The sequence below is a fragment of the Geospiza fortis genome, unplaced genomic scaffold, assembly GCF_000277835.1.
Source record: "Geospiza fortis unplaced genomic scaffold, GeoFor_1.0 scaffold458, whole genome shotgun sequence".
NCBI classification, from domain to species: Eukaryota; Metazoa; Chordata; class Aves; order Passeriformes; family Thraupidae; genus Geospiza; species Geospiza fortis.
Window position 1 is genome coordinate 49,858 of NW_005054742.1, and position 7,421 is coordinate 57,278.

A 7,421-nucleotide genomic window follows, 5' to 3' on the forward strand; every position below is an offset into this window, starting at 1 on the left:
TTCTATTCTTTTAGTATAGTTTTAATATAATCTATATCATAAAATAATAAATCAAGCCTTCTGAAACATGGAGTCAGATCCTCATCTCTTCCCTCATCCTCAGACCCCTGTGAACACCGTCACAAGAACCCTCATTCCTTGTGCCCTCTGTGGGCACCAGGAGCAGGTTCTGGAATGCTCTGGCTGCCCTGATGCTGAATGGGCTTGGATGTGGCTGGACATGGCTCTGGAGCATGAAGGAATTTCTCCAGCGTGATGCTGTGGGAGTTGGCTCAGGCTGGCAATTCCAGCCCCTCTGGCAGCCTTGGGGGCTCCAGGAGGCACTCAGGGCTCTGGGCACTCCTGGCTGTTCCCACATCCCCACCTGGGGCTCTGGGGTGGGGGGACTGTCATGGAATGGAGCTGGCAGGAGGATTTGGGGAGCTGTCAGTGCTGGAGGTGAGAACAGGCCTGGCATCCAGCCAGCATTATTAGTGTCTCACTTCCACAGGCAACAAATCCGCCCACCTCCTCCATGGAAGGAAAAGCTGTTTGGAAACAAGAGCTGTACCTGGCACAGGGATGCAGAGATGCTCTCCTGGTGCATCTCCCTGCACCCCATGGCCTTGGCAGGATGGGCAGCAGCGCCCAAGGGTCCCTGTGACCCTGTGACCGTGTTCACAGGGGTCTGAGGATGAGGGAAGAGATGAGGATCTGACTCCATGTTTCAGAAGGCTTCATTTATTATTTTATGATATATATTATATTAAAACTATACTCAAAGAATAGAAGAAAGGATTTCATCAGAAAGCTAGCTAAGAATAGAATAAGAAAAAATGATAACAAAAGCTCTATCTTGGACTCTTTGTCCGAGCCAGCTGAGCTGTGATTAACCATTAATTAGAAACATCTAACATGAGCTAATCACAGATGCACCTGTTGCATTCCACAGCAGCAGATAACCATTGTTTACATTTTGTTCTTGAAGCCTCTCAGCTTCTCAGGAGGAAAAATCCTAAAGAAAGGATTTTTCATAAAAGATGTCTGTGACAGGTCCCCATCATCCTGTCCCTGCTCCTCATTTCAGCAGCAGCTCCGTGGATATGTGAGAGGGGTGGAGGTCGCTGCCCTGCCTCACTCTGTGAATTATTAATCCAGCAGGAGACAGCTTGAACTGGGAATCCTCCCCCAGCAGGCAGGAATACTGGGAATGGGTTTTCCAGGCTGTACTGGATGAACTGGCCAGGATTGAGGCACCTGGGCCAAGCCTGGTCCAGCCTGTCTGTCCTGTCCCTGCTCCACCCCCGAGCCATGAGGAATTCAGGGGTGCCCTTGCTCTGCTCCAGTTTCTCTGCTCTGCCCTGGGGTAAATCCTGCCCCAAACTTTGGGGTCCTGCTGGGAAAGGGCTGGGCACAGGGTGGGGGTGATGCAGAGCAGAGGGTGCTCCCAGGGGCCTTGAGCCCAGCTCCCAGCACAGGGTCCTGGTATGGGGCAGGTACCAGGGGGATTCAGCAGAGGAGAGAGACTCAGCTCCCTTGGTGCCTCAGGTTTAGCTTTTATATTTTTCACATTCTGTGCTGCTTTAGTGGGTGGGTCTGGGTTCACATGAGGGGATGGTGAGCTCTGTGCACAGAGCAGGGAGACAAAACAATTCCTGCTCCAGCTGGGCACCAAGGACAAATGATCCAAATCTCAGGCCCAAGAGCACAAACAACGTGGGCTGGAGAGAGAAAAACAAGCAGGATGGGACTGCATGGGCTGGGGTGGAATTGGACAATGAACTCCTATATGCAAATGGAACAGAACTTATAAAAGTGAGAGACACCGTGAGCAGTCGTGCATTTTGTGACCATTTTGGTTCATCTTGAGTGCAGCCCTGGCTGGGCTCTTGTGCTGCCCAAGAGGCCTTTTAATAAATCCCTGCTTTATACTTTAACTCTGTCCAGTCTCTCTTCTAGCTCAGCCTTCACAAGGCATCACCCTGAGGCCAAAGCTCTCCCCTCCCAGCAGCCAAACCCTTGGAGCAGCCCCTGCCAGCCCCCAGCCTCACCTGCACTACCCAAGCATCCCCCTGAGTATCCCACCCCAGATTCCTGCAGAGAGGGAGGAGGAAGGGCAGCTGGATGCTCCAGGCTGGTGTGGTTTGTGCCACCTCACCTCTGCTGACAGCTCCGGCCACCCTGGTGACCCCAAGGTGTCTGTTGTCCTCCTGTCACTCTGTGTTTGTGTCCCTGCTCCCCGTGGGCTGTTCCCAGCCTCCTCTGTGGGGAACAGCCAGGCCTGCAGGCAAAGGGAAGCTACTGCTGACGTTTGTGTTTTCCCAAGCCACGGGCTCTGGTGGCATCTTCTAAACAGATTAAACTTGGATCCCAGCCCCAAGATCAGCTGATGGAACTGCTGGGAGGCAGAAAAGAGGTTCTGGGGAGCTTTTCTGGGTCTGGGAAGCAGGTGGGAATTTTGTATACTTGGTGTGGGGAGGCACAGGGTGCCCAGAGAAGTTGTGTCTACCCCTGGACTCTGGAAGTGTCCAAAGCCAGGCTGGACACTGGGCTTGGAGCACCCTGGGGTAGCAGAAGGTGTCCCTGGCCATGGCAGGGGTGGAATGGGATGATCTCTAATGTCCTTCCAACCCAAACCATGCCATGGTTAGTGGGGATCAGATCCTTGGTGTCAGGACCCAGAACACCCCTCTGGCTGTCCTGAGCAGCCAAGACCCCTGCCGGGGGGCTCAGAGACCCTGGCATAGAGCCCAGAATGCCTGTGTGGTTTTGATTATGACCCATGGAGCAAATTACCAACCTTGTATGAAGATCTGCAAGCCACAACAGTTTAAGTAGAATGATAGTGAATTTATCATGGGGTGGAAAAGTAGATTTTGGGGTTTTTGGTATGGGGCTTCAGGAGGCAAGGTGGAGGGAAATTGGGCGTGTCCTGCCTTTCTCCTTCTTCTTCTTGTTATCCATTTTATGCAGTGTTGTTGGCACTTTGGGATTGGTTTAGAGTAGAAGTGCACTGTCTAACAGAGGTGATAGGTATTGGGAATTAAGTGTAAATATGTTATACGTAGTTTGTAGTATAAAAGACAACACCACCTCGGGAGCGGTCAGAGTGCCTGTGGCTGCCCTGCTGAGCAGATCTCGGCTGGGCAGAAAGAAAATTCTATAGATAAGAATTAATAAACAACCTCAAGACTGAAAAGTGAAGAGCTCTGACTTGTTCTGCAGCTGCGCGGGCCGAAGCAGAGACATCCTGCACATCTTGGGGCATCAATGAACAACCAAACCCCCGAGACAGCACCTCTGCCGGGGGGACACATCCACATTGGCCATGGGCTGGTGACATTGAGCTGAGCTGTCCCTGCTCCCCTTCATGTGGCCTGGGCCACCTCCAGGCTCTGCTCCACATGGTGTCCCCCATGAACAACATCCCCTCACTCAGCCTGGTCCCTTCACAAAAACCTCCGCAAGGCTTCACCCACTGAAGCCCTTGGACCTCCTGGAAGCCCCCAAATGTCTCTCATTGAAGGAAGAGAGATGGGTGCTGAGGTGCATCCAAAACCCAAGGCAGATCTCTGTGCTCCCCACATCTGACAAAAACTGTTTAACTTCATTAAACTTTGGGAGTAACAACACCATCACAGCACTGCTGTCATTAATCCTTGCTAATTGTTTCTATAATTAAAAGCTCCATTGTGTCTTGTCTCTCCCAGTATGATTTATCAGACAGGGAGCACTCTTGCATGAATGATGCATGGCTGGTGGGAGGACGTCTGCTCTGGGCTGCCTGCATGGAGGGGAAATGCCTGGGGGCTGCTCCCTGCCCCAGCCCTGTGTGCACCTCAGCCTCTTCAAGCCCGGGATGAAATCCCCATCCCCTGGACACCCCTTTGTTGGGAAGGATGAAAGTTTGACAGAAAGTCTCACAGATATGTGTGCTTAGCAGAAAGATTTTAAAATGTTGAGTCTGATGAAGGAATAGAGATGGAAGCAAGTTTTGATATAGAAGAAAAGAATTGCAGAGCCAGTCTTACTGGATAACCAAGGAGGCAAAGGGTGTGTTAGTTAGAAGGGGTTTTTATGGCTTACAGCAAAGGATAGACCCACGTCAAACAAGAAGATGTTTTTACCAAGCAGAAAGATAGCAAAGGCAAACAAGTCAGCAAAGTTGCAAGTAGAAAAAAAGTCTCAGAATTTTCCACTGCAAGAAAACTGAATAACAACTTCTAGCTTAAACTGTAATGTACTAACCTTTAGTGATTGGAGCATAGTAACATGAATCTGGTAATTATAGTAGTTATGATAGGCTATAGATAATAGTTAAGGTAGAGATTGGTTCTACTGTATTAAGATTCTAAGCAAAGTATCTGATGCAATGTAACCAAAACCAAAGGGTCTCCAGGCCTGCCTGCAGCTGGAGCTGACACCTGTAGGCACAGCTCTGTCATCCACAACCCTGGACTGCTATAACATCTTGGATTTATTAAACTGCATTTTGGAGAGCTGTCTGGAGTCTCACACCCTCATTTAGGCTCTTACACTACACTCCCACCCTTTCTGGTGCCCTAAACCAGCCACAGGTGCCTCTTCCTCTGCAGGCAGAAGAAACAAGAATCAGAGCCAAGAAACTCAGTACAAGCATGGAATGGTTTGGGTGGGAGGGGACTTTTAAGACCATCTCGTTCCACCCCTGCCATGGCAGGGACACCTCCCACTGTCCCAGGCTGCTCCAAGCCCTGTCCAGCCTGGCCTTGGGCACTGCCAGGGATCCAGGGGCAGCCCCAGCTGCTCTGGGCACCCTGTGCCAGGGCCTGCCCACCCTGCCAGGGAACAATTCCTGCCCAAGATCCCATTTAAACTTCCTCTCTTTCAGTTTAACACCATTCCCCTGTCACTACACACTCTCATAAATAACCTTTCTCCAGTCTGGCTCATCCTTGACCCCTGGGGCTCCTCTGCATCCCCCACCTGAAGGCCCCTGGAGGGCACAGGTACCAGGAGGTCACACTGGATGGCACTGACCTCATCCCTCCTTCCCTCTGTGGGGCGGGGATGGGAGCCATCCACAGCTCCCAGGCTCCCCTGTCACCTCCCATTTTTCTGACCTAATATCTTGCAGCATCTTTAAATGCAATATGAACAAAACCAGCAAGTTTTGGGGAGCGCAGGGCTGAGGATAATCAGACTTGAAAATGACTCTGCTTTGTGAGTCACACCTAATGTATGTGCATGTTAATGCTGCCCTTCCCAGCTGTGCTTCCCAGAGCTTTCACTGGAAAGAACTTGGGCTGGAAAGACACTGGGAGAGAGGCACAGCTCAGCTCCCAGCTCTGCTCAACAGCACTATTTGCAGGGAGGGGGTGTCGCAGACATTTTTTATGAAAAATCCTTTCCTTAGGATTTTTCCTCCTGAGAAGCTGAGAGACCTCAGGAACAAAATGTAAACAATGGTTATCTGCTGCTGTGGAATGCAACAGGTGCATCTGTGATTGGCCCATGTTGGATGTTTCTAATTAATGGCCAATCACAGTCAGCTGGCTTGGACAGAGAGCCGAGCCGCAAACCTTTGTTATCATTCTTTCCTATTCTATTCTTAGCTAGCCTTCTGATGAAATCCTTTCTTCTATTCTTTTAGTGTAGTTTTAATATAATATTTATCATAAAATAATAAATCAGCCTTCTGAAACATGGAGTCAGATCTTCGTCTCTTCCCTCAGCCTGAGACCCCCGTGAACACCATCACAGAGGGGTGTCTGGCCTGCTGGGTACCACTTTTCCCTCATTTTTCCATCCATTTTCCCTCATTTTCCCATCCCTTTTCCCACAGTGTGACACACAGTGAATCTCCAGGCCTCAGCTGGACGCCAGCCCAGGCGTGGCATCTGCTGTAGCACCAGTTCCTCCCTCCACCCAACTGTGACCAACAGCTTGGAGACGCCAACAAGGGCAGCAACACAAACGTGGGCTCAGAGCCTTTGGAAAATGTCAACAGTCACAGCACTCCAAAAATATCTGGGCTGCGAATTGTGCACCTCTGAGGAGGTGGTTCCATGTCCAGAGATGCTGGGGATGGCCAGAGTGCTCTGTCACTGCTGTCACCATCTGCTCCCAGGTGCTGGAGCCTCCTCAGGGGTAAAACACTGCTCAGCTGGTCCAAGGCACCTTTGGGCTCCCAGATCCAGATAATCCACAGGGAGCAGGGTCAGCCCTGATGCAAATCCCTCCCTGGCATGTGCAAAACCCCAAAGGGCAACTCCAGACATGGGGCTGGTCCCTCCCTGTGCATCCCTGAGCAAAGCAGAGCCCTGTCCTGTGACCGTGTTCTCAGGGGTCTGAGGGTGAGGGAAGAGAGGAGGATCTGACTCCATGTTTCAGAAGGCTTGATTTATTATTTTATTATATACATTACATTAAAACTATACTAAAAGAATAGAAGAAAGGATTTCATCAGAAGGCTAGCTAAGAATAGAAAAAGAAAGAATGATAAATTTTGTGGCTCAGACAGAGTCCAAGCCAGCTGACTGTGATTGGCCATTAATTAGAAACAACCACATGAGACCAATCACAGATGCACCTGTTGCATTCCACAGCAGCAGATAACCATTGTTTACATTTTGTTCCTGAGGCCTCTCAGCTTCTCAGGAGGAAAAATCTTAAGGAAAGGATTTTTCATAAAAGATGTCTGTGACACTGTCCCTGCCCAGTGTCCTCAGAAAGGCCCAACATCATTCCCCAGGCATCCAGGACTGGGCACCTCACCCTGAATCCGTGTTAATATGGGTGATGAGCAGATGTGGGGACAGATGTTTGTCCCCTGCAGCTGTAAAACCTGCCGGGTTTGGGGCAGCTGGAGCTCCCTGGGGACACATCACAGCCTCCCTGCTCCTGCTGCTGTCACTGGGGAAGATAAAGGCAGGATTATCACTGGGAGCTGTCACCAGCTGCAGGCAGGAGCCTCACACAGGTGACAGCACCAGGAGGGGTTAGATCATCACCAGAGGCTGAGCAGGACACACAGAGAGCCCAAATAACCCCAACCCCATAAGGACAGAGATTCCCCACCCTGAGAGCTCCCCAATCCTTCAAGGAATGGCAGAAGCACCTTCCTGCTCCTCCTGCTGGTGGCTCTACTGGTTTTACTGGGACCACACCAGGCCTAGAGATTCCCACTCTCCTGCTCTGCCTTCCCCACTGTGGGAGCAGTTGGGCACAGAAGGTGGGGCTGGAAGAGGCAGGGGTTGGGTTCAGGGGGTGCTCAGTGCCTGCCCCTCACTGCTGGAATGGGGGATTTCAGGATGAATTCCTCCAGGAATAACTTTATTTGATACGTAAAATAAAATAAAATAATAATTTTATTATAACATACATAAAATAATTTAAAATAAATAAAATAATTTTATTAATATTTGAGTTATTCCTCCAGGAATAACTCCTGGAGGGGCAGG